Source organism: Dipodomys spectabilis, unplaced genomic scaffold (assembly GCF_019054845.1).
Source record: "Dipodomys spectabilis isolate Male_0828 unplaced genomic scaffold, ASM1905484v1 ptg000304l, whole genome shotgun sequence".
Taxonomy (NCBI): domain Eukaryota; kingdom Metazoa; phylum Chordata; class Mammalia; order Rodentia; family Heteromyidae; genus Dipodomys; species Dipodomys spectabilis.
The window spans coordinates 101780-111532 of NW_024870981.1; the positions used below are offsets into that span (position 1 = coordinate 101780).

The window sequence follows — 9753 nt, forward strand, 5'->3', positions numbered from 1 at the left end:
CTTTACAACATAGTTTCTTGTGAATCTCATTGTTGCAATGGGTCAACCTGTATCCCTATTTAAGCATTTTGTTTTTTTTTTTCCTTCCCCTCAGCAAATTAGAGGAGAATATATACAAGATGTAGGCGCACCAACTTCAAATACAGTGAAAATAGGTGTTATAGCATGGGGGAGGAACATATAAAGAAACAAAAAAAAATCCACACTGTACGTTATAAGTATGTGAGAAAAAATAGCAAGAAAAAACCACTTGTGTCCCTAACTTGGGGTTCATTTCCATTAACATAACCTTATCTGGTCATATACACATAACTTTTGACATTTTCTGCTTATCCCAGACATATAGTAGTTATTGAAAATTAGAGAAACCATGGGACCTATGTTTCTTTGGACTTGGCTTACTCTACTTAATTTTTTTTTCCAAGTCTTTCCATTTCTTAACAAATTGGGGGATGGAATGCTTCAGGAATTTGCCTGTCATCCTTGCGGAGGGGCCATACTAATCTTCTCTGTATCATTCCAATGTTTTAGTATATGTGATGCTGAATTGAGCACAGAAATTTTTTATATATAAATTGTAATTGATTTTCTTAAACTAGACAATTCAACAAAAACTAAGTTTAAAAGAATTTTAGAACCATGTACTTCTTACATAAATACACATTTAAGAATAAAGTCAAGATTGACATGTCAAAAACAAAATAATTCCAGATATTTGCTGTGCAAGAGATGTGTAGGATGAGGAATTCAATTATTCTATACAAGGGACCTGTCATAATGAACACTGCAGCAAGTGTTAAGGTTTGTTAAAAGTTTTAATGTTTTAAATATATTAATTTTGGGAATTTGCTTATATATGCCAAAACTGGGACTGTTTGGTAGGTCATAATACTTTTCGATAAAGTATTTAAGATTTATGGTAGCAGATAAATACTCCTAAGTATGTACATTTCAGAGTTTATAGAAACTTTACTAATGAGAAGTTGCAAAGTCTTTGTGTAAAGGAGCAGAATAAAGAGCTGACTATGTTAACTACACAGTTTCTGCTAAAACTGTAGGCCTTCCTTACTTTATATGTAAGTGAGGAACAAATGATGATATAAGCCATATACAAATTATGAGATGAACTATAAATGGTCATCTTAGTGGGTGATTTAAACACTACCCATAGCCTATAACATTCTTGTTGAACATCATAATCTTAGCCAGTGTTAAATGTAAAGAAATATGACAATAATAAAATCTAATTTGTAGTACACTTCAAATACTGAAAACACTGGTAATTGTTTTGTTTTTTATTTTATTAATCATTAATATTAAATTATTGCTTTTCTTTATTTGTAGCATTTTTTCCTTGTTGTAATATAATAGAACTTTTCGTAAATTGTCATTAGGAGGTACTTTGAGAAGGTTACTGGGATGGCCATACCATTTTTTATAGGTGCATGTGAGTTTATAAAGATGAAAATTAAGAACAAAATATGTATTTTAAAAATGATCAAGTAGAGTCTGATTCAGGAGTGTTGATAAATGTCCACACTTAAAATGTTAGCCCTAGGCTGAAGCAGAGTTATTACAGAGTTGAGGCAACAAAAGTAAGAGACTGTGTTTTGTTTTGTTTTTTATTTTTATTTTGTTGGTCATGGGGCTTAAACTCTGGGGCCTGGGTGCTGTCCCTCAGCTCAAGGCTAGTGATACCACTTGAGCCACAGCACCACTTCCATCTTTTTCTGCTTATGTGATGCTGAGAAATCAAACCCAAGGCCTCATATTGCTGAGAAATCAAACCCAAGGCCTCATGCATGCAAGCACTCTACCATTGAGCCACCTTCCCAGTACCTGAGAGACTGGGTTTTAAAAAATCATCTAAACAACATTTGTTTTCTGCTTTGGGTTATATAATGAAATATATGAGTATCTTTTTATGTTTTTGTGCATTGTCATACTTTATATTTATACTAACTTCACCCACTTTATCCTTGTCAAAGTCATGAAATATCTCTGAGAGTTTGCTTCTGTGAAGATTTTTTTTTTTTTCGGGAGGGGGGGGGTCAGGTAGTGGGCCTGAACTCTGGGCCTGGGCGCTCTCTCTCAGCTCTTCAGGTCAAGGCTAACTCTCTACCACTTGACCCACAGTGCCACTTCCGGCTTTTTTCTGCTTATGTGGTGCTGAGGAATCGAACCCAGGGCTTCATGCATGCAAGGCAAGCGCTCTACCACTGAACCACCTAACCATCCCTGTGAAGATTTTTTTTACATTTATCATTTCTTCTGAGTCATTTTTATTTTTTATCAAAATCACTTTATATTTCATGTTTATGGGTATTTACACAGAGACAGGGATATAGAGGATATAGTTTACCAACTGAACATTAAAATTAAGCTCAAAAATAAAAATCAGCCTTAACACATATTTTCATATCTTTCCCCACATTCTCCCTAAAAGAAGACAATATTAAAAATGTCTGAGGAAAGCTTTTTAACTCCAATTTTCTTGGGCTTCCTAAGTTTAGAATTCTTTTGCCCTTCAGACGGTGTTTCTTGTTCCTCCCTTTTCTCGACTCCATTATTAGAGATTTTTCTCAGAGATGACTCCATCTCCAACTTTTCACTCTGCCTATCTGGACAAATGAATTTGCAGATCAAGACTCTTAGACAGAAAGATTTTAAGAGCCTGAATCTAACACACTTCTCTCATACACCATCCCTACAAAGACACAAGTACCAAAACAGGATACAGAGTTTCATTTTTTTCTACCAAGGCCAATGCCTGAGGTTGCTTGCTTCTGAGGGTGCCTGTTTGTGACTTTCCTGATGTTGCCGATTAACTTTATACCTAGGTCCATTATCAGCTACCAAGGATGGCATGTTTAGACCATCCAGGAGGTTGGCTCAACAGGGCGTCTGGATGTGTCTCCTATGAGGGGCTCCTAGGATCCCTCATGAATGGCACAGAAGATCTGTGTTGGAAATACCGGGAGCAATTAAGGTATCCTACAAACACCATCTCAGCAAGGCAAAGTTTACTCTGGCAGAAGGCATCCTGTCACATGTCCAAGTTGAATAAGCACAGTGGATAGGCAGCCCACCACTGGCTCCCATGAATTTGAGCTTTGGGATCATCTTTCATGATGGCTCAAACTTTTGACCCCTTTCAAACTAGTCAAAAGCTTTAATAATCAACCAAATCCGAACACCTGGCCATATGAAAAATAACCAACTTTTACCCACCTGGTGTTCTACTAGTGTCATGTCTCTAGCCCCTAGCACTTCTCTAAAATAGCATTGGTAACGTTTTGACTACCTTTACAAGGGCAGTGCTTATATCAGTCAAGCACTTCAAGATTTAACTTCTACAATTCTCCCATCTGGTTTTGCTTTCTTTTCTTCCAAACAATAATAATTGACTTTCCTATTCAGCAGTATCCAATAAGATATTTTGATTTTAAAAAGGGTTTGATTAAGGCAGATTTTCAGTCAGTCACTGAACAAAACCTGTTATAGAAGAGATAAAGCACCCATGCACACATTACTATGAAAACAATTACTAAAGAGGTAAATATTGAGACCATGAATCATTGTTAAAATTCTTGCTCTATCATCAAACTAGTAAAGGGATCTGCCACCACACACAGACACACAACCTTTTTTATAAGTGACTGGGGGCTGGTCTTGGGTTTGATCTCATGCTCTGGGCATTGTCCCAGAGCAGTTTTACTCAAGGCTACCACTTTAGCCACAACTCCAGTAGTACCTTTTTTGCACCTTCATTGGAAATAAAAGTCTCATCTTTCCTGTCTGGGTTGGCTTCAAACAGATCCTCAGAATTCAGCCACCTGAGCATTTAGGATTATACTCAGTATCATCTCAGTTTTTAGGTAATTTGTTTCCTATATTCAATCCTTGTAAGTCTTTCTGTACCATTGGCCTCCAACCACCACACAGATTACCTTTGAAGTATATTTATTCTTTTATTTTTATATATTTATTGTGAAAGTACTGTACAGAGGGGTTAGTTACATGAGCAAGGTAAAGCATACATTTCCTATCAAGCATTGTTACCTCCTCCTTTATATGTCCCCTACCATCCCTAATCTCCTAGCTCCAAAACTACCCTATACACTACCCCGAACCCTGCCTAAATTGTAAAGTTTGTTTTTCAACAGTGTCTTGTGCATCTCATTGTTACAATGGGTCAACCAGTATTCCTATTTAAGTATTCTGTTTTTTCCCATTCCCTCTCCAAACTTGAGAAGTGTATATACAAGATGGAGGGCACCAACATCAAAAACATTGGAAACAGGTATTATGCTGTTTTTTGGGGGCACAGAATACAAAGAAACAAAAATCACACGAAACATTATAAATATGTTAGAAACAATAGCAAGAAATGTAAAAAAACCCTTGTGCCCCTATGTTGGGGTTCATTTCACTTATCACCATCTTATCTGGTCAAGTATTATATGTAGACCAAATTTTTCCCATTCAATTCTACCAGTGGCTCCTAATTACTTTTACATGGTGGCATTTCCAATAAATAAATCCTGCTGATTAATAAAAGCACATATTGGAATAATTCGATTATGGAGATCATAGATTGTGGAGATCAACAGAATAAAACTAATTTAAGCTGCTTTTTCTGGTTTCTAGCTTTAAGCTCTTTGGGAAATTTTCAGGAGCTCCTAAGTAAATATGAAATTTGTAAATATGGAGTTTGTATTTTCAAATATGAAGTTTGAATGACCCGCTAACTAAGAAGTCCCTCCTTAATTTAAGGTGTTTGAAAATGGTCAGGGGTGGATTGGCCAATGTAACCAAAGCACAGATTCCACTCCAGTTGGCCAGTAATATCTCCAATAGTGGTCTCCTGGAATACCACCAGACTTTTCCCCTGGCTATGATTTGTACTTCCTGCTCATCTCAAAGGGTTGGCCTTCACTACATCCAGGTAAGTTTCTCAGAAATGTCCAATTTTCGCCAGGTAATTGACCTGGAAAGAATGGAGTTGATCAGTTTCAGGGGTTTTTGGAATAGACTCTTGCTTCTGAGAAGAGCAACAAGGTGTTCCAAGTTGTCTCAGATCACATTTTGCTGACCTCTCATGAATTTCATGCACATGGGGTCTGAGCTCCATGACAGCACAAATAGGACCTCTTGTGTGGCCTCCCTGCCACACAGTCATAGCAGTACTCCATATGTGGACAGAATCACCACAGTATTTACCAAACTTATTCAGTCTCAATTTGAATCTGGGTAGACTCAAAATTGGAAGACATACACAGAGTGTCTGCTCCAAGATTGAATTTGCAGTCATATCATAAGATTAACTAGAGGGTCCATTGAGGCCGTGGAATTAAGCATGGTCACTTTAAGGGCATTAAGAGTGTTTGGAGTTCCCCAAGCAGGATGTTTTCACAAGTCAAACATTAGACATTTATCTGGGCATTATGAAACTGAATCATGTTTTGACCAATTTTATCAGTAACACCCTCCTTACTAGCAGGCAATGCCCATGCCTACTAGAAGGGAAACTTGCATTCTTGTTAGATAGAAACCCCCAAAACTCCTTCCCTCTTGGTAGGAAACCCTTCCTCCCTCTTGGTAGGAAACCCTTTAGCTGTAACTTACCTTTTTTTTTTTTTTTTTTTTTGGTAGTTCTTGGAACTGAACTCTTTGCCTGGGTGCTGTCCCTCAGCTCTTCAGCTCAAGGTTAGTCCTCTACCACTTGAGCCACAACACCACTTCCAGCTTTCTCAGTGGGTTATTGGCGATAAGAGTATCACAGAATTTACCGGCCTTGCCTAGCTTTGAATGATCATTCTCAGATCTTAGCCTTCAGAGTAGCTAGGATTACAGTCGTGAGCAACCAGTGCCCATATTTTTTTCTTTTTTCTTTTCTTTGTTCTTGGGTTTGTCAGTTGTGAGGTCTGAAATCTGGGTCTGGACACTGTCCCTCAACTCTTCAGCTCGAGGATAGCTCTGTACCACTTGAGCCACAGTGCTTTTTCTGCTTACATGTTGCTGAGTTATAGAACCCAGGTGTTCATGCATGCAAGGCAAGCACTCTACCACTAAACCACCTTCCCACCTCTTCGTCTGAGTTTTTAGTTAACTCACTTGCCAATGTTCAAACCTTCTAAAGTCTTTGTGCAGGGTCTGGGAAGGTGGTTCAGTGGTAGAGTGCTTGCCTTGCATGCCTGAGACCACGGGTTCAATTCCTCAACACCACATAAGCAAAAAAGAAAAAGCGGGAAGTGGCACTGTGGCTCAAGTGGTAGAGTGCTAGCCTTGAGCTGAAGAGCTGAGGGACAGTGCCCAGGCCCAGAGTTTAGGCCCCATGACTGGACCCCCCCCCCAAAAAAAAAAGGTCTTTGTGCAGCTTTGGTCTCCAATCACCACAGAAGCTCTTCCCTTGTCAGGTAATGTTTCTTTCTAGAGCTAATTTTCCCATGCCATTCTACTAGAGCATTTAGTTTATGGGTTAAAAAATTTTTAGTATAATTAACAAATCTCTTTTGATTTTATTCTACTCTATATTTTATTTTTGCCAGTCCTGGTGCTCCCTGAGCTTCTTTTGCTAAAGGCTAGCACTCTTCCAGTTGAACCACAGTGCCACTTCCAGCCTTTTCTGATTATGTGGTTCTGAGGAATAAAACCCAGGGCTTCATGCATGCTGGACAAGCAATTTACCACAAAGCCATATTCCTAACCCCAAAAATATTTTATTTATACTAATCATAAGAATAAAATTGATTCATAAGGTGCTGTCTGGTTTCAGGCTTTGAACTTTTTGGAAACTTAGTTGGGGGTGATCCTGAAAAGCACCTAAGTAATTAGGAAATACGAATGACCCTCTAGGGAAGGGTCTCTCCTAACTAGTATAAAATGTTTGAGAATGGACAGGTGGATGAAATGCTAGGGTGAAAGGGATGGCCAATTGAACCAAAGTACAGGTTCTACTATAGTTGGCCAGGAAGGTCTACAACAATGGTCCTCCACAATACCATTAAACATCTCCCATGGCTATATTTAGTGATTACTGCTCATCTCTTCAAGGTTTGGATTTCACTGCATCTTGATAAGTTTCCCAGAAATGCCAATTATCCTTCCCCGTACCTAGAGAAGCAAGGGGTTTATTTGGCTTGGGAAGACAGGGTTTTTGTCTTAGATCCATACTCTTGTGAACAGCAATAGCAGGGCCTTACAGGTTTCCCCAGGCTGTGTTTGACTGACAGATCATGCATCCATGCCCTTGGGGATCTGAGGTTCATCATAGTAGGAAGTGGACCACTTGTTTATCTGGTTTCTGTGCCATAGAATCTTAACAGTAATGGTGGGCAGAATATTTAACCCATTTCACCCAAGCATTATTTTCTTCATCATAAGACTTGAGCTGAAGGGCTCAGGGACAGCACCCAGGCCCAGAGCTCAAGGCAAAAGCCCTACTACTTGAGCCACAGTACCACTTCCAGTTTCTGGTGGTTAATTGGAGAAAAGAGTCTCAAGGACTTTCCTGCCCGGGCTGGCTTTGAACTCTAATTCTCAGATCCTGAGTAGCTACGATTGCATGTGCAAGCCACTGGCACTTGGTTTTTTACTTGAATTTTAAGTCTACCCAGAGAGTCTGCTTCTGAAACTAAGATTCAATGCCATACATCCTTGGATCAGCTAGAGGATCAATCAAGCCTGGATCAATCCAGGCTTCAGAGGCAAAGTGGGCAGCTGAGGGAGTTTAGTGAGTAGGAATTTTTTGAGTTCCCTTTTCAGGATATAAGATTTAAAACACACACATGCAAGCACATATTCATAACAAGTTTTTGTTTGGACAAGTGCACATTATGGAGCTCCATAATGAAAACCATCCATTATTTAATAGTGTTCTCAGACCTTTGTCAACATTCTCCCAATGGATTATCAGAAGCAGGTCCTTAGATCATTTTTCTTGGGTTCCTTAGGCCTAGAATTCTTATTCCCCATTTTAGCAGGTCTCCTGTGATTTCAGTTTTTGGTGCACTTAATCCTCCCTATTGTAAGTTTCTTGTGCACCCTTCTCATATTTAACTTTCCCGTTACTGGAGATTTCTCAACAATAGATTCCTCCAGCTCCCACATTTTTATTCTTGGGCCAGAGAATGAAAACACACATTGAGACTCAAGTTCTCTTTGTGCCTAAGACACACTCAGCCCATAAAAATCCCCAACCAACCAGGTAGTATGCTCTAGTCCAATTTTTCCTCTCATGGCTGATGCATGAGATTACTTTTTATTGAGGTGCTTCCTTGGGCCCTTTCCTGAAATTGCTGATACATTTTCCTTCCTTTACCACAACCGATGGTGTATAACCCAACCTTGAGCTATCTCAACAAGTCAGGTTGTGTCTCTTCCTGAGGGTCTCCCTACATCCCCCTTTCATAACATGGATCCTGGACTAGTCCCCACATTGTTGGGAATACTCCCCTACTGTAACCCAATATCCCTAGAAAGACCATCAAGTTGAAAGGAACTTAGCATGGCAAAGTTTAGTTCTGTTAAAGGGCATGTTATTGACAGGAAGCAACCACTCTGAGTAGGAAGTCTGCCCAAGTTATACCCCTAATGAGTTACTACTTCTGGTATTGATCACAAATTGTGTTCACAATCTTGCTGTATTGGCTCTTTTGAAGCACAGCTGGTTATTTTGAAAGGGGTTAACAGTTTCAGAGCAATCCACTAAACCAGGACAACCAGGCCAGAAATTGTTAGAAAATTCTTACTCAGCTTGTGCTTTATGAGTTAAACTATTCCTAAAGTCCCTAGAACGATTTTAGTAACAGGATATACTTTAGTTATATAGCTTTGTGGAAGATGATTATGCTTAGTCAATGCTTTCCCTCAATCCATCATTTTCAGAGAAAAAGATTATTCTAACTCCTACACAGTCCATTTCCACACAGAATTTATTATAAGCAGCTCCCTTTTTTTTAATTTAAGTTTTTATTTTTTGTGAACATACTGTACAGAGGGGTTACAATAACATGGGCAAGATAATGAGTACATTTCTTATCAAGCATTGCAGCCTCCTCCTTTGTTTACCCTTCACATCCCTTCCCAGCCTCCCCCCGCACTCCCAATCCCGCACCCCCCCCCCCGCACCAAAGTTGTAAAGTTCACTTTTGACATGACGACTTGTACTTATAGTTGCATCGGGTCCACCTGTATCCTTAAATGACTTGTTTTTCCCCATCTCCTCCACAAATTATACCGACATCAAATGTAGTGAAAGCAGGGGTTGTACTGTGGGGGAGGGACATACAAAGCTATAAAGAAATAATCTTATAAATGAGTTAGAAACAAATGCATGACAGAAAAAAATCATTTAAATACTTATCTAAGGGTTCATTTTCCTAACATATCATTATTTGATCTTTCCTTCTTGACTCATACATATACTAGATATAACAAATAAGGAAAACCATGGGACCTTTGCTTCTTTGGGCTTGGTTACTTCACTTAATAAAATTGTTTCCAAGACTTTCCATTTCCTAACAAATGGGGAAATGTCATTCTTTGTAATGGAAGCATAGAATTCCATTGTGTATATATACCACATCTTCTTGATCCATTCATCTACTGAGGGGCATCTGGGTTGGTTCCATATCTTAGCTATGGTAAATAATGCTGCAATAAGCATAGTTGTGCTAGTGCAACTCCCTTTTTGGAATGGAGGCTTATGAGCTTCCAGGTGAAAACCCCTTATTTGCATATTGCCTTGGT

At 39.0% G+C, this 9753-nt stretch overlaps 1 pseudogene; it reads right to left on the bottom strand.

The window, feature by feature from the left end:
* Positions 1–440: 440 nt before the first annotated feature.
* On the bottom strand, positions 441–555 carry LOC122127603 (annotated as a pseudogene).
* Between the last annotated feature and the right edge of the window lie 9198 nt (positions 556–9753).